Source organism: Herpailurus yagouaroundi, unplaced genomic scaffold (assembly GCF_014898765.1).
Source record: "Herpailurus yagouaroundi ecotype Mexico unplaced genomic scaffold, PumYag 197, whole genome shotgun sequence".
Taxonomy (NCBI): domain Eukaryota; kingdom Metazoa; phylum Chordata; class Mammalia; order Carnivora; family Felidae; genus Herpailurus; species Herpailurus yagouaroundi.
Window position 1 is genome coordinate 15,480,024 of NW_024412428.1, and position 21,439 is coordinate 15,501,462.

At 36.8% G+C, this 21,439-nt stretch overlaps 1 long non-coding RNA gene across 1 annotated transcript in view; it reads left to right on the forward strand.

Moving 5' to 3' along the window:
- The first annotated feature begins 2,025 nt into the window (after positions 1-2,025).
- LOC121012869 (uncharacterized) overlaps positions 2,026-21,439 on the forward strand; it is a 194,151-nt gene continuing 174,737 nt past the window's right edge. Inside the window, exon 1 of the long non-coding RNA XR_005782368.1 lies at positions 2,026-2,165. This is a non-coding gene — a long non-coding RNA (uncharacterized LOC121012869). The remainder of the gene's footprint in view (positions 2,166-21,439) is intronic.

The following is a 21,439-nucleotide window of genomic DNA, read 5'->3' on the forward strand; positions in this document are numbered from 1 at the left end:
GAAGAAAATGAGAAGAGGAGGTCAGTGAAAAGCAAGAGCGGTTAGCAGGTTGGGAGACTAGATGAGGTGCAGGCTAGAGAAGGGTCAAAGTCAGGACCTCCAAACTCCATTCCTGTCAGAGAAATTTTGAGAAAAATGGTATCTGGAGGATAAATTTTAAAATTGGAGCCATGCCACACCCCTCAAATTTTTTGAAATCTGTAATAAAATCTTCATTGCTCATAATGATTACTGTGAATATGATTTTTAAAAAGGTAATTTTAATTTTCTTTTTTTTGAAACCAGTAAAAGCTAGGAGTTCACAATGTGGTTGACCCAATGAAACACGGAGACAGCGCATATTGGAAGTAGAAGATAAAGGTAGAAGAGGATCATGTCTAATGCCCCTCAAACTGTGGGAACTGTGAGTTCAAGTCATTGTAGAAGGGCACAACACAATTAAGAAATTGTCAATTTAAATTTGTTAACAGTCTTCTTTCCAGTTATAATTTTCAGATTATGAGTTTCCCTAATTTAGTGTACTTTTCTTCATTAACCTCTTTCAAATTGCCGTGTCCTTCAGCAGTTTTACCATTACACTCAAATTCTTTTTAAAAGTTATTTTTTTGTTTGTTTGTTTATTTTTACTTGACTACCATAGAGATATCATTTGTTTACAGTTACAAGCAGCTCTTAACTAGATCTACCCTTATTGTGACTACAAATGTGGTGTTTTAATCCCAGGTTATTGTTTTGTTGTTGTTGTTGTTGCTGTTGTTGTTTTGTAGTGCCAGTCAGAACCTCTGCTTTAGTATTAGTCATACTAATGCTAAAATGGTTCTTATTTTTTAGTGAATTCCTTAGAGCCTGAAATGATCATTTTCAAGTCTCAGTTCTCCTTTCTGTATCAAAAATTTTTTTCACAGATCAAGTCAGAATTGTGAAGTGTCTTCTCAGGTTCCAAGAGTATTATTCTTCAAGTCATGAATCTTCTTTATGGTTCTCACCCAAGAGAAGAGAGTTCTAAGCAGCCTCATTTCTGACTTTCACATATTCAGAGAAGTGTGGTCAAGAGGAAAAAGCTTTGTGCTGGGGGCTAGGGGCATAGATTCAGGTTCTGGCTTCAGTTTCTGGATCTACAAAATAGTAGTCTAAACACTTGTTCTGGTGAGAATGAAACAAAATTACATAGGGCAGCACTTTGTAAATTATAATTTACAATTATATAGAAATTGTAGACATTATTTAAAAGAAAAAGATAAAAATATTTCAGTCAAAAATGTTCTGACTTGGGGGCGCCTGGGTGGCGCAGTCGGTTAAGCGTCCGACTTCAGCCAGGTCACGATCTCGCGGTCCGTGAGTTCGAGCCCCGCGTCGGGCTCTGGGCTGATGGCTCAGAGCCTGGAGTCTGTTTCTGATTCTGTGTCTCCCTCTCTCTCTGCCCCTCCCCCGTTCATGCTCTGTCTCTCTCTGTCCCAAAAAAATAAATAAACGTTAAAAAAAAAATTAAAAAAAAAATGTTCTGACTTGAACAAAATAACCTATCTCTTTTTCCTCCGAAAACTTTTGCTATTGGAAAATGCATACTAGGGGAGATCTTAACTCCTTGGCAAGTCAATTGACCTGGGGAGCAGTCATTTACCCTTCTTTGCCACATGTGAGAAGACTTAGGATCTTTGAATTTTTACTGAGATGGTTAAAAAAATAGGGTTGCCACATGAGGTGATGTATAATTCCGAGGAAGCAGAAAAAGTACAGCAGGCAGTAACTGACCTTTGTTGGAGTTAACAGGTCATGGTAATTTTTGGTTCTTCCCTTATTCTTTGAGATGTAAATAAAATGTAAAATCATATGTCAGGAAATGTATATGTATATATAAGTACATATGTATATTTATTTTGGAAATTGGATGTTAATAGCTATTGTTAGTCATTATTGTTAGAAATATTAGTGCATGTGATATAGCTAATCTATTTTACATATCTGTACAATCTTTGAAGTACACAGAATTTGAAAGTTAATTTTTCTTTCCACATTTAGGAATCTTGTGACATCTTCAACTGCTTTGTGAAGTCTACTACAATATACTGCAAGTAAGATGATTTCCTAGCCTTCTGAAGAGAATATCTTACTCTGCGTTTGTGACATACGTGCATCATCATGCTTTCCAGTGTCAGACATAACGGGTAAATGTCACATACTTTTATTTATTTATTTATTTATTTATTTATTTATTTATTTATTTATTTTAAAAATGTTTTAATGTTTGTTTATTTTTGAGAGAGAAAAAGACAGAGCATGAGCGGGGGAGGGGCAGAGAGAGAGGGAGACACAGAATCTGAAGCAGCCTCCAGGCTCTGAGCTGTCAGCACAGAGCCTGTTGAGGGGCTGGAACCCACGAACTGTTAGATCATGACTTGAGCTGAAGTTGGATGCTTAATGGTCTGAACCACCCAGATACCCTAAATGCCACATACTTTTAAAGCAGATACAGAGATAACTCTCAATTATTCATAGCAATGGAGAGAAGTAATGTGGAAGTTGTGGCGAGTGTAAGGTTAGATATGATGAATCAATTTGTTCTTTATGAAAGCTTTCTTATTGGGGGCACAATTTCAAGAAGTGCTTTTACATAAGCACCTTTAAAAGTATTTAAAAATAAATGAACAAAAGTAGATTATATGAATAAGTATTTGATAGTTTTGAGTATGAAAGTGTACTTGTCACTGTGCAAAATGTATACCAACACTGTTCCTAACTAGTGAATTTGCAGTTGAGGAGTAAGAAGTTTGAGGGAGAGGGCAGAATTTGGTAGGATACATGCTTTAGGCAAAGTTTTCTTTCATTTTTTTTGTCACTTTGTGGAGCTATGAACCGAGGCTTATTCTCTCCTAGCATAAAAGGGAAAATATTTAGACATATGGGTCACGAAAGCCATTTATGCTCAAAATATCTCCCCAACTCCATGATCAAAATATCTCTGGCATCACGAGGTCCTGGAAAAACCCAGAGCGTATTTTTCTGATTAGACCTGGGACAGTGTCCCAGTGGTCCTGTCATCCTGCCTCCACCTGGCAGAGGCACATGCTCTGTCCAGTATGTGCAGCACTGTTTGGCTGCCGCTTCATTCCTAACTACAGTCAGTTGCACATGTGGACTGGCCGCAGGGGGCCTGGGCCCGCAGAATACTGTCTGAGTGGACTTTTCCACTCGATGTTTGGTTTGGCCTCGTCCACACGGTGTCTTGCCAGACCTGCAAACTCCCAACAGGATCCACTCATTCCTGGATGGGAAATATTCCTCACGCTGTTGTCAGAGAACTCTGATCTTTCACTGTAAACCTGGAGGGATGTCTGTTGGCCAGACCAAAGTTATCGAGAAGCCAGGTTTTTCTCTATGAAGGACGTGTCTGCAGTGGCTGGTACTTGTTCTAGTAAAAGTATTTAGGGTTGTGGCGTTGGCCAGGTTTATCCACTTAAAAAATGAGAAACTCATAAATGCAGCACTGAAAAGCCCTCTATTTAAAAATAACAGAGGCAATGACTGTTCCAGTTCGGCAGCCAAAGTCAAACATAAGGTATGGTACAGGATGTTATCTTAGAAACAGAACTTTGTGTTTAGGTCTACAGTCTTAGAAAGTTATCAAAGTGTTCTTTTATAAAACCAGCATGGCACATGGGTACACACAGCTGTGCCAAGGGTGTGGTGATTCTGGCACAGGCATCAGGGCCTGACTCTTTACTCAAACCTCTCGCACCTGTGAGGATGAATTGGGTTTTTTTTTTTTTTTTTTTTTTTTTTTATATTTTATTTCTGTGTCAGGATCTCCTTTATTCTTTGGATGTACTGTGTGTGTGGCAAATGAAATCCACAAATTAAATCAATAGATATTTGTTTCCTTTAATTAACATTGTACTGGGCATATAATTGTGTGGTTTTTTTAAAAAAATTTTTTAACGTTTATTTATTTTTGAGACAGAGAGACAGAGCATGAATGGGGGAGGGTCAGAGAGAGAGAGAGGGAGACACAGAATCTGAAACAGGTTCCGGGCCCTGCGCTGTCAGCACAGAGCCCGACGCGGGGCTCGAATTCACCGACCGCGAGATCACACCCTGAGCTGAAATCGGATGCGTAACTGACTGAGCCACCCAGGCGCCCCATAGAATTGTTTAAAGTAAGTACGCAGATCGTATTATACAACTCAATAAATTTTCACAGTGAGCACACTTAAATTGCTACTACCCATGTTAAGAAAAAAAACCCAGTTATCAGTCCCTGGGAGCCCCTTGTGTGCCCCCCGTTCACAGTCACTACCCACTACTCCTCTCCACAAATAATCTCCATTCAGGCATTTGAACTTTTGGTAAATCTAACCCTTCTGTTGTATGTATATAGCAAAATTAGCGATTTGTTCTCTTCTACATGGATATTTGGGTTGTTCTTAGTTTTGAATATTGTAACTAATGCTTCTGTGATTATACATGTATAGTTTTTAATGAACATTTAGCTATCAAATTAAAGTAGAATGTCTGGGTCATAGGATATGTATTTTATAGCTATAGAAGATACTACTGAAGTTTTCCAAAGTGGTTGTATCATATTTGGCTCCAATAAACTATATGTGAGAACTTCGGTTTCTCTTGGTCATAGACATGTCTTACTATTGTCAATCTTTCCAATTTTAGCCATCCATATTTGTGAAGTGGTATCTTGTTGCATTTCTTTAATGACTAATGTGGTTGTATACTTTTTCATATCTTTAATGGTCATTTGCGTGTGTCCCATCTCCTTTTTAAAGATTTTTCAAGTTTTCCGTGGGTTTATCTTTTTCTTATTGATTTAGAAGTGCTCTCAGATTATTTGGAATCCAATCCTTTGTTGATTATATCTTCTGCGATTTCTGCTGTCATAATCGTGTTTTTGATGAAGATGATTAATTTGTCTACGTGTGTACATCCTGCTTGAGAAATCTTCACGTATTCCAAGGTCATGAATATATTAGTCTATATTATCTTATAGAAGCTGTACTCTTTTATCTTTTATCTTCTGTGGCTACTTTAAAATTTTCTTTTCATCTTTATTATTATCTTTTTTAATTTTTTTTTCAACGTTTATTTATTTTTGGGACAGAGAGAGACCGAGCATGAACGGGGGAGGAGCAGAGAGAGAGGGAGACACAGAATCGGAAACAGGCTCCAGGCTCTGAGCCATCAGCCCAGAGCCTGATGCGGGGCTCGAACTCACGGACCGCGAGATCGTGACCTGGCTGAAGTCGGACGCTTAACCGACTGCGCCACCCAGGCGCCCCTCATCTTTATTTTTCAACAGTTTTACTACGTTGTTGTTTGCTTCCTTGCTTGTTTTGTTTTATATTTATCCTGCTTGCATTTCATGGAAGTTCTTAAGTTTGTGGATTGATACGTGGTGTTTTTGTTATATTGTGAGGCAGCATCATGTAAAACTTTGCCTATTTCCTCTCCTTTGAGGTCTTCAGTAATTTGTCTGATAGATCTTTTATATACCTTTTCTTTATTTTTCATGTTTTCCTCTCTCTGTTCTTTAGTCTGGATGTATTAAATTGATCTCACTTCCAGTTCTAATTCTCTCATCTCCTGTTTAATGTCTATAAATTTCTTAATTTTAGTAACTGTCTTTTTCAGTTCAGGATTTTCGATTGGTTTCCATTTCTGGTCAATTTCTCCTTTTTCCCATTACTTTCTAAAAACATTAATCACAGTTTTTTTAATATCCTTGTGTAAGAACTCCAGTTCCAAAGTTTGTATCATCTAGAGTCTGTTTCTTTTTAAAATTTTTTTTCTTGATTTCTGAGAATTTAACTCTCTCTACTAGCCTGTTTAATAACTTAAAAAATTAAATTCCACATATTGTATATGAAAAGTCATAGAAATAATTTGTGAAGTTCTACCTGATGTTATCTTCCTTCAGAGAGGATTTAGTATTAATTTACTCTGCACTTAGAGCAGAAGCAGATCACCTTTACCTGGTCTTGGGTTGAACTGGTCGACACTGGGTTTCTATGAGAGCTTTGCCCTTAATCCTAAAGTCTGGCCTTTTCAAAGCCTTTTTGGAGGCCTGGGCCTTTTATCAGGGGCTATCTGACTTGGGGGCCTCTGAGTTCCAGATTTTGTCCCCTTAGTCTCATTAGACTGTTCAAAACTCAACTCAGGTGTTAGAATTTTGGACATTGTTTCTGCTTTGCTTCCTGGTCTCTTTATCCTACCTTTCTTGTAGCTTAACAAATATCTTGGAGGTAAAAGTACTATAATGTACCTCCCTTTTCTCCAGGATCTTGGATACTCAAATTACTCTCTCTTTGAAGGAATACAATTTTTGTTTTCTCCAACTTTTCTAATGGTTACAGATAATCCTGTGGAAATTTTGCTCTGTAGCAAGTCGCTCCACCAACACCAGGAGCAGGAAATCCTGTAGGCTCTTTCTGTGAGAGGAGCATATTAGGTCTATTGTTGTATTCCCAGTGCTTTCTACAATCCTCCATATACGAATGTGCTCAGAAATCTTTTCAATGAATAAAAATATGCAAGAAAAGCATAAACAGGCCCATATTAAGGGGACTTTTTTGGCTTAATGAATAGCTAAGACTTAGTCAAGATTCCTTAATGCTTGTTTAATTACAACATATTTTATAGAATCTTTCTTCACATCTTGAATTCTCTTTTATCTTTTTCTCCTCTCTGTAAAACATTTGGAACCCATTCTACAATTTATCCGTTAGGCTTATATTATCTTAATAGTATGTTTGATGTTACAAGCTGGCAAATATGTCTGTGATATTAGCATTAGGCAAGCTCTACAAGACAGGCTCTGTTATATTTCTGCTACATTCTTCAGTGCTAAACATACTGATGACATGTGATAATTTAAAATGTAAGGCAGTCAAAATTGAAGTGCTACCTTCTACACTTGAGGGATTCAAGTAATGTGTATCACAGTATACATTTTTTGAATTAAAATTTTTGATGTGTATATTTAATAGATTCTGTGTCAATTTTGGTGTGTAGAATTTTTGAGTAGGCGGCATGCAGAGCACAATATTTATTAGTAATGTCCCAGTGCTCTATCAGTGTCATTCACAGTTGTTGCCAAGGCCTGATTAGTGGAGGACAGAATGATTGTTGTCAAAGCAGGTCTGTTTGCTGTATCCTTAATATGTGATAGATACCATGGTAATTATTTTACATAAACTGTCTCATTTAAACTTCACAATAACCCAATTCAAAGATATTATTGTTATCCCAATTTTTAGGTGAGGAAACGGAGACAGAAAAAGGTTAAATCACTTTCCCAAGGTTACAGAGCTATTAAGCAGCAAGTGCTTGGATAGTGCATGTGGTAGTATGAAGTCTTAAAAAAATATGTTCCACTGTCCCACTTTCCATTTAAAATTCTCCAGTTCCTCGTCCTGGTAATGAAGGGGAAGCAGAGAGAGAGAGAGAGAGAGAGAGAGAGAGAGAGAGAGAGAGAGGTATGATTTAGTTTATTGTTTCATTGCCCTCAGCACAGCAATACTGAGAGGAAGGGAAAGAATGCTTATTTTAAAGTTTTCTTTCATCTTAGGCATATGTAATTATCTGTAGGAAAGATGTTTTACAATAAGCATGAGGATTTGGTTCAACCATTTGCTTCTTTTATATTCTGAGTTCTTTGGTTTCTTCATTTGTCACTGGAAAACTTTGTTATATTTAAGAAATACATAACACACTGTTGAAAGTGCCAAAGAAGAACACTAAAAGTAGTACATGGGAAAAAATGTTCTTCAGAGAAAGACTAAATAAAACATTAGACTTCTTTAGTTGGAAAGAAGAAAAGTTGAGTGGATGTCTTCAAAGACTAGAAAGATCACAAAGCTTAAAATTTTTTTTTTAACATTTATTTATTTTTTGAGAGATAGAGAGTGACAGAGCACGAGTGGGGGAGGGGCAGGGAGAGAGAGGGAGCCACAGAATCTGAAGCAGGCTCCAGGCTCCGAGCTGTCAGCACACAGCCCCACTAGGGGCTCAAAATCACGAACCGTGAGATCATGACCTGAGCCAAAGCTGGATGCTTAACTGACTGAGCCACCCAGGCACCCCACCAAGGGTGTTTTCTTAATTAAAAATAACAATATATGAAACAAGAGTGTTGGCAATATTTAAAATGTTTAGAGGGGGAAAAGTCATGGGTTTTCATTAGGAAGAACTGAGAGTAAGTGAGCCAGATGGAAGTGATAGAGAAGTCTGTTTTCACAGAAATTCAAAATTGAAAAAGTGAAGACTGTGATGGCTTCTGTTTTTGTTGGACTGATTGTGGGAAGAGTGGAGAGAAAGGTGGGGGAGCATTTCTGTTTCAGAATCATGGAGATAAGTAATGTCCTGAGGATAACTGGGAACTTAAAAACAGATATAGTTATTGCACACCATAATTTGAGTGTTGCAACTAGGGACGTATTCTGCATGTGTCCTGGAAACAGGGTAATGTGTGCTGTCATGCCATTGCTGGTTATAAAGCGTAGGCATTTCAGGAGCATGGATTCTAGGAGAAGTTTTGAGTTGGTCTGCTTCAACTGGGATAACATTAGCATTCAATTAAATCAAGTGGTGGTTGATAGCGGATTGGGATGGTGAGGAGGAGTAGAAAGCCATACTGAGGAGTTATGTTTTTTAAGTTCCCTTAATTTTGTATATGAACATTGGTGTAAATTTTGCAAATGGTAATATATCAAAAGGAAGTTTTGGAATTGCACTTAATGAAACTTAATGAGAGAATACACATTTTTATTCAACATTACTTTTGTAATTTTTTTCCAGAGTTCTGTATGAGACAAATTCAAGCATTGTAGAATAATGGAGAAGGTAATTAAAAACCTTCCAGTCATCATAATAACTTAGAACAAAGATATTCACTTTAAAAAGTCATTTCATTTTACTAGTCATTTAATTACATTGATAGAACTGAAACCTTATTTTAGTTATTGCTCTAATTCTCTTAATTGTAATAGCATTCACCAGTTGATATGTAGTTCCTCATGGTCAAATTTGGCATTCATGTAAGGTGAATAAAATTTTGAGGCTTTGGCTGTCTTTAGAATAATATCTAGTATTTACTGTAGCTATTATACTTAATTAGAAATATTTTATTAATAAAACATTATTTTCTACATTCTTAATAATTCTTATGATTTGGCGATTTCCTTGTTTTCATTTATATTTAAGGTATTTAACAGCATACACTGAAACATTTAAAATATTCTATTCTTCTTGTTCACCCTAGATTTTAATGTAAGGGCTCAAAATTGTGAGTCATCATTTGTCGGTGGCACAGATAACTCCTGGAATGCCTGATAGTAGAAAGAGAGAAAAATTTCTGACAGCTTAAAATTCTCTAAAGATTATACTGTACTCTTCATCATGCTCTAGACTCACTCTATCCCCTCTTAATGTCCCTCTATCCACATTGTGATTTTATTTCTGAGTTTAATATGGAACCTATAGGAAGATATTTGGAGACTGGGAGAGGTGTTAGTTAGAGAAAAATTATACACTCACTGTTCCACCATGGCTTTTAAAAATTGTTTTCTATTGTCTCTCCTTGGTATAGGGGATATATGCTAGTATGTCTTTCTTTAGCACGAGGCCCATTCACGGCCTCTGTCCTGGCCTTTGATCCTATAGTTAGATTCTGTCATGTCCTAGTACTTCTCTCAAACCTCCTACCTAGTATTTTGGTTTTCTTCCAGAGTTTATAATCACCTTGCTTTCATTCCTTCATTTCATAGAACAGGAGATAAGGACATTCCTGAGGTATTAATGGAAGCTCAGATTATATACTAGTAATCATAAAATTTGGGATGTCAACGATGTGAATTTTTATTTATTCTGAAGGCTAAGTAAACTGGCCAAAAAGTGTAGACATCCAGTACTGCCTTTCTACTTGGATATGTTTGCAGCACTGTTTTTTCTTCTTCCTTCTACCTTCTCTTGTTAACAAAGATCAACCTTCAATGGCTTAGCATTCTTTATTCACATAATCACTTAATTAATTTATCCCGATATATAGTATTGGTGCCTTTGTGATGAACAGAGTGATATTACATAAAACCCCAGATTCTTTACGTTTGAAGTAATTTTAGAAGTGCAATAGTTAATTCTCTCAAACTAAGGTAGGGTTTTGCCACAACTTTATAGATAGTCTCCTCATTCTCTTTGGAAACTTCCACATTATTCAATTTTCTGAGAGTTTGTGTATTTTAAACCATATTCCATAAATTAAAATGAGATACATATACATATCACCATTACCTATTATGTAACCTCTGTTCTGGCACTCTCCAGGATAATTTTAAATCTTTGTCATAGGGAATCACTAGAAGTTTTGAATTCAGCTCATGTGAGTCTAGGTTAATCTCATTCTACTAAAATATTTTCTTCATTTGGCACAGTTATGGTAAGGTTCAATGTGGATATAAAAATAATGTAACTTTAAAAACTTAGAAAATGGTTTTTCTCTCACACAATAGTTAGATTAGGCATGTTGCTTTACCTTACAAATCATTTAAGACTCAAGGCTTCTTTTACCTTACTGTTTTTCTGTGATAGCCTTCATTCCCAAGGTCACCTCCTGGTCCCCTATGGCTTCTTTGCCCTTTAGACCGCATGTTCATATTCTGGCTAGCAGGTAAGAGAGAAGCACAGAGAAGAAAGGAGAGAAGATCATGTATCAGCTACTTTTAGTACTCTTAACAATCCTGTAAGGTAAGTATTTTTGTGTCCATGTTAGAGCTGTGCATACTGATGCTCAGAAAGCTAAGCAACTTATCCCCAAATCTCAAAAGTCATGTCAGAGTTGGGATTAAATTTCTGCTCAAAATCTGTACTTTTAATCATTATGCTGTATTGATTTTAATCTTTCGTCTTCTCTTTAAATAAATTAAATCAGTTAAAAAGAAAAGATAGTTTTAAGTTAGAGATAAATGTGCATTTTGATTGAAATATTACACTTATGTCTATATAACCACATTAACACACACACACACACACACACACACACACACACACACACACCCCATATGTGCCATGGCAATATAAAACATTTTTTCTGAACATCTGAATTATTGTCAAAACTGGATATATTTATAATGCCAGATTTATAAGTTTCATAGATGAAAACTTCTAGATCTTCAGTTATTACCCATGGATTTTTGGGCTTTGTGAAAATACACAGTACAGAAAATTTCTGCAAATCTAGCAGAAATCGACTTTATGGGGATAGACTGGGTAGAAAAATTAATGGAGAGGATAAAGCCACTGTGGACTCCTTGGATTACTGGTGGATTTAAAAATGAACAGGTATTTGCAAGAACAGTAGTTTGACTGCTTATTATATTTTACTCTCTTCTCTGATCACATTACATGATGTAACCCAATGAATCAGAAATTGGATCTGTATGAGGAGATGTGGATGACCACAATTCCCTACTAGTCACTGCTTCTACAGATGAGGGATTCCAACATTCCAGGAATCATTTTGGAAATAAACCAGAACTCAAGATTTGTTAAGAAAGTTTGCTAAAATGCTTACAGAGAGAACATATAGTGCTGATCTGATGACTGCCCCAGAGATTTTTGCACCTGACCTCCCAATAACCTTCTGGGTCGAAGTCCTTTGTCTTACACAGTCCTGCTTTGCTGTCCTCACTTCAGAAATGCACCGTGTCTCCATGGTGTTAGTGTTTGCTCTCAGGGTCATAGCTATCTTAAATTCTACTGTCTGTATGCCTCTAAGAACTGGTCTCATCCATGTTGTCTGTGTTATGTATGCCTGCATTTATAAAGCAGAACAGATCTAGCTGGTGGGGTTTACTCATGAAATGAGGGGATAAGTACTGATACTTCCACTCTTTCTACTCTTACAATACATGGTAGTTTTAATAATTTTTTAAAATTAGATATAGCAGCTTTTGATTTAGATATAAATTAATTTTCTCTTAGTATGGTTGTTGGACTGTTAGCACCAGAATCACCCAGGATGCTCATTAAAAAGGTAGGATCTTAGGTCCCATTCAAAACTTAGGAAGTCAGAGTATCTGAGCATAGGGCTTAGAATCTGTATTTTAAAGAAGTTTCCCAGGTGATTTGATGCATATTAAAATTTGTAAACTGCTACCTTGGAGGAATAATTACCTGTGTCAATGTATTTGATACAAGGTGCTTATAATTTGACATTTTTCCTTTATTTTGTATGAATTCCTTCCTTTTCTGCTTATCTTCATTTTTTCTCTTCCCAAATGTAAAAAAAAATTGGAAAAATCAGTGGTTCATAGGGAATTTCAAATTCTATTCCACAGCTATCTTTTGACATTCAATACATGCTGGATCTGGGGCTGATCATATTTAATGGAATGTTTAAATGATTTGAAACTTAGGACACTGCCAGTTTTCTCCTTTCTGAGACCACCATTTCCCTCCTCTCAGAAAATTATTAAAAAAATAAATGTCATGTCTTTGGGTTTCATGATGGCTTTCACAATTGTCCAGTTAAAGGGTACATGGCAAGCATAATGTTCTAAGAATCTTTAATACTAAAAAATATAACAAATTCAAAATAACTGTATAGTACTTTATGTTAAATACTATCTGCTTTGGTGAAGAACTCAATTCTTGGAATACAGCATTTTGGTAGTAGAATGCTTCCTTCCGATTTCTGTGGTATGAGGTAAAAAGAGGAAAATACATTAGTTGTCAGTAAATTTCTGGGATTCATCAGTGTTACCTGTGAAAGAAGAAAGTGTTCAGGAAGGTATTCATATCTTTTTACAATGCTCAAAAACAACATTGACATGTTGATATCTAAATCTAGCTGTCACAAAAATAATTGTGCCTATGTTGCCTGAATCTGGCGTAATATGGTAGCTGTTTCTGTGACACAATTGCCATAAATACTGGCTAGACAATCAGTATATCACACTTCCCACAGTATATCTCACTTATTGGTTCAGAGTGAGTATATGATCATAGCTAATACAATCAGAATGAATCTCAGTGCTCTTGGTGACCTATTGGAGAAATGGCTCTTTTTTTCTGTTATAAAGATGTAGGATTGTGGTTATTAAGCTATCTTGTCTCCGCAAGGTCAGATCCAGTTTGGATAATGCGGCCAACCCAGAGAAGGGGAGCCAAAAGATGAAGAGAAAGGAACCAGTTTTGGCTGACAACACTTAAATTCCTGCATCAAAAATCACTTGAAGGGGGCACCTGGGTGGCTCAGTAAGTTGAGCATTTGACTTCAGCTCAGGTCATGATCTCGAGGTTTGTGAGTTTAAGCCCCACATTGGGCTCGCTGCTGACAGTGCAGAGCCTGCTTCAGATCCTCTGTCCTCCCTCTCTCTGTCCCTCCCCCACTTGAGCTCTCTCAAAAATAAATAAAACTTAAAAAAATCACTTAAAGGCAAATGTGTGCCAGAATTTTTCAGTTGTATGAGAAATTCACTTTAAAAAAAAATCAGGGTGTGTGCGTGTGTGTGTGTGTGTGTGTGTGTGTGTGTGGCGGGGGGGGAGGTGTTTTCCCATTGCTAACTGATTTACCTTCTACCAGTGCTTATCATACTTCATTATTATTGCTTATATAAGAAATGACTTTTTTCTGCTAGACGATTACCTCCATTAGGGCAGGGCCATGTCTCTTATCTGCTGTTGTGTCCCCAGGACCTACCACAATTTTAGCAGAGTCATCATATAATAAACTTTAAAAAGTATGAGTATACAACTTGTTATACTCCTTGGTACAGCATTTTTATGTTATAAACAATTAATTCCTCTATATACTTTAAAGAAAAAAATACTTCTACATCCTAGATCCAGTTTCTGTATCTTCTGTACTAATATCTTAGTACCTACATCATTTTTCTTCTCTACCTTACTGTAGCATTAAAATGAATCAAAGCAACTGTTTTCCTATTGATTTTTTAACGAGTTACTACTGCCTTTTTAAGCCATTCCTTTGCCTGTTTTCATACAACATTTTATTTATATTTCCATTGCAGCAGATTTTTATGGTATATTATAATTAATAGTCCATGTTTCTCTTTGTTCCTCAAACTGTGTATTCTTTGAAAATAGCAACTAAATCCTTTTTAACCTTTATGTTGCCAGTGACTATTACAGCATTTTGCATTTGTGTTTTAATAATGCAAGGGCGCCTGGGTGGCTCAGTCAGTTAAGTGTCTGACTTCAGCTCAGGTCATGATCTCTCAGTTCATGAGTTCAAGCCCCACGTCAGGCTCTGTGCTGACAGCTCAGAGCCTGGAGCCTGCTTTGGATTCTGTGTCCCTCTCTCACTCTCTCTGTTCCTGCCCCACTCTCTCTTTCTCTCAAAAATAGAAACATTAAAAAAAAATAAAAATGCAGGCATTTTTCATTAGTTTCTGGTTCTACTCTCTTCAGTGTTTTATGCCATTATAAATGTACCTGAACTGAATATCCCTGAAATGAAAAAAAATATTTTAAAATGTTTATTTATTTTTCAGAGAAAGAGAGACAGAGTATGAGTGGGGGAGGGGCAGAGAGAGAGAGAGAGAGGGAGACAGAATCTGAAACAGGCTCCAGGTTCTGAGCTGTCAGCACAGAGCCTAATGCAAGTGTGGGGCTCAAACTCATGATCCATGAGATCATGATCTGAGCCAAAGTTGGACTTAACTGACTGAGCCACCCAGGTACTCCTCCCTGGAATTTTTTTACTCTTGTTTGAGGGCTGACACTTATGTGGTTAACTCATCAGTTGGCATATTGGGCATTCACCCCAAAAGAGACTCTAGGGATGGCCAAATTACTGGGGAGGGAGGCTGGACAAAATTAGATTTTTTTTTTTTTAAACGTTTATTTACTTTTGGGACAGAGAGAGACAGAGCATGAACGGGCGACGGGCAGAGAGAGAGGGAGACTCAGAATCGGAAACAGGCTCCAGGCTCCGAGCCATCAGCCCAGAGCCTGACGCGGGGCTCGAACTCACGGACCGCGAGATCGTGACCTGGCCGAAGTCGGACGCTTAACCGACTGCGCCACCCAGGCGCCCCTGGACAAAATTAGATTTTAACAGTAACCATTATTAGGCACCAATTTTGACAGTTACTTGGAAATAGAGGTTAGCCCATATGAAAATGAAAATACAAAACTTAAAAACTAAACTATAAAACAGACCCTTGAGAATATTCAAAGTGAGGAAAGAACCCTTGTGCTAAAGATATTTTGGACTATCTAGGTCTTCAAAAATACTTCACTGATAGTGAGGTTCTAGTGGTAATGACTGTTTGATTGTCCCAGCCCCTCTTTCTTGACAGAGAATACACATTGTTCAGGGAATGCACAGGTAGTACTGTGCTTAGGAAGGCAATTTTCTTTTCTAGCAGTGAAGGGGGCATGTTTTGAGCCACTTATGGGAATGTCATACTTCCCTGACAATGACTGTTCTGATGATGAGCATGTAATTCAACTCAGACTAATGAGATGTAGGAGAATGAAACCTGAGGATTACGGGAAAAGTTTTCTTTCCTAAGAGAGAGAGAGAGAGAGAGAGAGAGAGAGAGAGAGAGAGAGAGAACCCACCGACCCTTTGCAATATGTCACAGATTCTAAGATAAACATTAAATATTAAGGAAAAAGAGAAATAGGTAAATATTAGAGGAGAAGCTATCAAAAGGGGATTTCTATAAATTTGGAAACTATTCACTGGTGGCAGTTGGCTATAGCTCTAAGATAGCTAGCCCTAGGGATATAACACACTATTGCTCTTCATGTTATCAGAAAGTCCTCACCCTGAGGCGTAACCAGTCTAAGAGAATTTATGAACTTAGATGTTGGTAATAGCTGCATAATACTACTGAAAGAAGAAAGATGTAGTAATAATAAAGTATAAACAGGTGGGATATGATCTTCATTTATTCCAGATAAAGGGGATAGAGAGTAAGAATATGTCATGATATGTTCAATATTACACAAGGAGAAAATAACCTGAACCCCCGACATGAACATCCTGGTTGGTTTGGCACCTACACTCCCTAGAGTGAGAAAGACAGAAATAAAAGATTACTATAGCTTGATCAAAACATATTCTTCCTTTAAGTTTGCCTTACTTGATTATCATTCAGCAGAAGTCTGATTATGAATTAGATTTCCTAAGTATCTTCATTCTAGAATGGTAAAACTCTGGTTGTCTGACTGATACAGATGGTTAGTCCATGGATATTGATTGATTATAAAAACAGTAGGCCTTCTGGTTGATATATCTACTTCTTATTGATTAGGTTATCATGAAGCCCATTCTTTCGAGTCTGTTTTGGAGGTATACATCGATGATTTTTAATACTTCAGTACTTCTTTCAGCCATTATTGACTGATTTCAGAGTTTCAGGACAAGCAGTGGGAATCACCCAGGTGCTTGATTGCTGGCTTCCAGAGGAAATTAGATAACTTTAGTTGCTTTTCAGAACAATTTAAATTCTAAGCCTATGAGTTATGGTCTTATTTAACTTTTCAATAAGATTATTTAGCTAAGGGTTGGAATGCATTATTCAGTTTTTAACTCCACACTGGTGTTTTTGTAGATATTGGGGAAATACTAAAAGTGTCTGCAGGACCAGTTAAAACATACTCTTTGAAAACAAAAACAAAAACCCACACAGTTCACTCTCCTTTTGAAAAAACCAGTGCATGACTGCTAGATATCAATGCACATTGATTTTGTCTAGTGTGTGTGTGTGTGTGTGTGTGTGTGTGTGTGTGTGTGTGTGAGTCAGTGCTGTAGTTCTTGCCAGTAGGATTGTTGTGTTATTTGGATAGGTTCTTATGCATTACCAAGTGTTCCAATAGAGATAATATATTTTATTTAATGTTTCTTCTTCTGATAAAAAATAAAATAAATATTCGTATGGTTTTGCCTAAATCTGACTTCCCACTAGTGAATCAAGAATATAATTTATCTTTTGTTGGTGAAAATTGATCTTTCAATTCTATCAATACCCTTCTGTTTTGTGTCTTTAAAGTTGCTTAGCTCTCCAAGAAGTCCCTTGAAAGAAATAGTCATAAAATTAAAAATACATATTGAGTTTTTATGTCTAACTTATTGGACTTTAAGTAAAACTTTAAGCTTTTAAATGGTTTGTTACACCCTTTCGTGATAACAAATGCATCATAAAAACTTTCTCAAATATAATTTCTAAATTTTGTGTGTGTGTGTTTTTTTTGCTGCCCAAAATCATTTCCTTCTTATTAATGAGAGATGAGTATTCTTTTTTTTCCTTTAATTTTTATTTTAGTATTTATTTATTTATTTATTTTTATTTTTTTTTATTTATATATGAAATTTATTGTCAAATTGGTTTCCATACAACACCCAGTGCTCATCCCAAAAGGTGCCCTCCTCAATACCCATCACCCACCCTCTCCTCCCTCCCACCCCCCATCAACCCTTAGTTTGTTCTCAGTTCTCAACAGTCTCTTATGCTTTGGCTCTCTCCCACTCTAACCTCTTTTTTTTTTTTTCCTTCCCCTCCCCCATGGGTTTCTGTTAAGTTTCTCAGGATCCACAGAAGAGTGAAACCATATGGTATCTGTCTTTCTCTGTATGGCTTATTTCACTTAGCATCACACTCTCCAGTTCCATCCACATTGCTACAAAAGGCCATATTTCATTTTTTTCTCATTGCCACGTAGTATTCCATTGTGTATATAAACCACAATTTCTTTATCCATTCATCAGTTGATGGACATTTAGGCTCTTTCCATACTTTGGCTATTGTTGAGAGTGCTGCTATGAACATTGGGGTACAAGTGCCCCTATGCATCAGTACTCCTGTGTCCCTTGGATAAATTCCTAGCAGTGCTATTGCTGGGTCATAGGGTAGGTCTATTTTTAATTTTCTGAGGAACCTCCACACTGTTTTCCAGAGCGGCTGCACCAATTTGCATTCCCACCAACAGTGCAAGAGGGTTCCTGTTTCTCCACATCCTCTCCAGCATCTATAGTCTCCTGATTTGTTCATTTTGGCCACTCTGACTGGCGTGAGGTGATACCTGAGTGTGGTTTTGATTTGTATTTCCCTGATAAGGAGCGACGCTGAACATCTTTTCATGTGCCTGTTGGCCATCCGGATGTCTTCTTTAGAGAAGTGTCTATTCATGTTTTCTGCCCATTTCTTCACTGGGTTATTTGCTTTTCGGGTGTGGAGTTTGGTGGAGATGAGTATTCTTTTATTGGATGTCTTAATTATTTCTCTCTTTTGGTGTTACTTAACATACATATTTATAGGACAGGTGTTAAATTAGTCTTTTTCCCTTCCATTTACCTTATCCACCTCCTTTTCAATATCAGTGCTCATTTCCTTCCTTGCTATAAGTACTCAGGCAATAGTTTTTTTTTTTTTTAATTTTTTTCAATATATGAAATTTATTGTCAAATGGTTTCCATACAACACCCAGTGCTCATCCCAAAAGGTGCCCTCCTCAATAACCATCACCCACCCTCCCCTCCCTCCCACCCCCCATCAACCCTCAGTTTGTTCTCAGTTTTTAAGATTCTCTTATGCTTTGGCTCTCTCCCACTCTAACCTCTTTTTTTTTTCCTTCCCCTCCCCCATGGGTTTCTGTTAAGTTTCTCAGGATCCACATAAGAGTGAAAACATATGGTATCTGTCTTTCTCTGTATGGCTTATTTCACTTAGCATCACACTCGCCAGTTCCATCCACGTTGCTACAAAGGGCCATATTTCGTTCTTTCTCATTGCCCTGTAGTACTCCATTGTGTATAGAAACCACAATTTCTTTATCCATTCATCAGTTGATGGACATTTAGGCTCTTTCCATAATTTGGCTATTGTTGAGAGTGCTCCTATAAACATTGGGGTACAAGTGCCCCTATGCATCAGTACTCCTGTATCCCTTGGGTAAATTCCTAGCAGTGCTATTGCTGGGTCATAGGGTAGGTCTATTTTTAATTTTCTGAGGAACCTCCACACTGTTTTCCAGAGCGGCTGCACCAATTTGCATTCCCACCCACAGTGCAAGAGGGTTCCTGTTTCTCCACATCCTCTCCAGCATCTATGGTCTCCTGATTTGTTCATTTTGGCCACTCTGACTGGCGTGAGGTGATATCTGAGTGTGGTTTTGATTTGTATTTCCCTGATAAGGAGTGACGCTGAACAACTTTTCATGTGCCTGTTGGCCATCCGGATGTCTTCTTTAGAGAAGTGTCTATTCATGTTTTCTGCCCATTTCTTCACTGGGTTATTTGTTTTTCGGGTGTGGAGTTTGGTGAGCTCTTTATAGATTTTGGATACTAGCCCTTTGTCCGATATGTCATTTGCAAATATCTTTTCCCATTCTGTTGGTTGCCTTTTAGTTTTGTTGATTGTTTCCTTTGCTGTGCAGAAGTTTTTATCTTCATGAGGTCCCAATAGTTCATTTTTGCTTTTAATTCCCTTGCCTTTGGGGATGTGTCGAGTAAGAGATTGCTATGGCTGAGGTCAGAGAGGTCTTTTCCTGCTTTCTCCTCTAGGGTTTTGATGGTTTCCTGTCTCACATTCAGGTCCTTTATCCATTTTGAGTTTATTTTTGTGAATGGTGTGAGAAAGTGGTCTAGTTTCAACCTTCTACATGTTGCTCAGACAATAGTTTTAATACTGTTTTTAGTTTTCTTTTGGCCTAGATTAAATATGTACAGTTAATGTTCTTTGATGTAGTATCTTGGTTATGAAAGGGATGTAGTCATATGCCCTGTAGAAATTTCAGGTGAAGTATTGTTGGACTGTTCTAGTTCTGCCAAGGAAGGATTTTAAGGGTTTGAATGGGAAGTCTTGTGAAATGGCTTATTTAATAGTGACAATGTATTGACAGTGACAATTTGCTATGTGTGAAACACAAAGCAAAGTACGTTATTTAAGATAATATCTTTAAAAAGATTGATGAAGAAGATAATAAGATTGCAATGAAAATTTTCCTATTAAGTGAGTATTGTTTTTTCTTTTTTTGTAAGGGAGAGGACTTTTTCTTTTTTTTGAAGTAGAGCTGACACACAATGCTGTATTAGTTTCAGGTGCACAAAATAGTGAATCAACAATTTTATACATTATGCATTGCTCACCATGATAAGTAAGTATAGTTACCGTCTTTCATCATACAACATCGAATATTATTGTTTTCAAACTAAAATGACAGAACTGGGAGATCACAACGGGTCAATGGCCTCAATGTTCCCCTCAGCTTGACTAAACTAGACAGGCTTTTTCCTGACTCTAGGTCTTGACTTCTCTTTTCTTAGAGCTATTTTGTTACAAAACTTATAAATTCTTTCTCTGCGCTTTGAGATGTAAATTTTTGAAAAGGCTTCCTGCCAGTTTTACAACCCGAGGAATGGGTTTCTCAAAGACTTGGGAGATAGCTCTTTGAAATATAATCACCAAAGAAAATAGCACTATTCCCCATTTTCTGTGGGAAAGTCGGAGCTTAACTTTGGCAGATTTATTTATTTATTTTAAAAATAAAAATATAATCATAAACATATGGATTAAGATTTCCTTGGAACACAAGTAGGTGTAAAAATGAACACAATAAAATGATTGTAGAGTTAGGAATATAATATTCACCTTTTTTTATATTAAAACCATTTGAAAACTGAAAACTTAACTCTAAATGCCTCTAAGTTGTTTACCTAAACACATTTTACAATGTGTTTTGATGATGGAACAGTGACGTTTTCAACACATAACCAAGCATACAAAAAATGACAGTAGACCTTATAGAGGATTTTCTGTCTGAAATCTTTAAATAAATCTTAAGTGACCTGAATGAAAATGATCTTACCTAAGATCTTACCTAAGATCACTAAAGCTTAGTGACCTTTGTCTTTATGTTTCTTATTCTAGATAAACCCATATATTCATTAGAGGTTTTGTTTTGATTTTTAGCAATGACAGAGAATAAAGCAGATGCATTGACTTAAACAGTTGGAACCGAATGAATTTTTTTTAAATAGAAAGATGTTATTAAATATATTAAGTATGAGAAATAAAAAATAAAATGAATGTTTTGGTTATCTTTATGTGCTACTATTTCCTTTTTTAAAGACTTTATTTTCATGGAACACTTTCGGATTTACAACAAAATTGGAAGGGAGGTACAGAGACTTCCAGTATACTCGCTTCCATGCATAGCCTTTCCCATTATCAACATCACTCACCAAAATGGTACACTTTTTTACCAAGCATGAACCCATATTGATACTTTGTAATCACCCAAAGTCCATAATTGACATTATGGTTCATTCTTATTTTTGTGCATCATTTGGGTTTGGACAAATGTATTATGACTTATATCAATCATTGTAATATTATGTAGAGTATTTTCACTTCCCTAAAAATCCTCTGTGCTCCAATTCATCTCTCCCCTGCCACCCTTG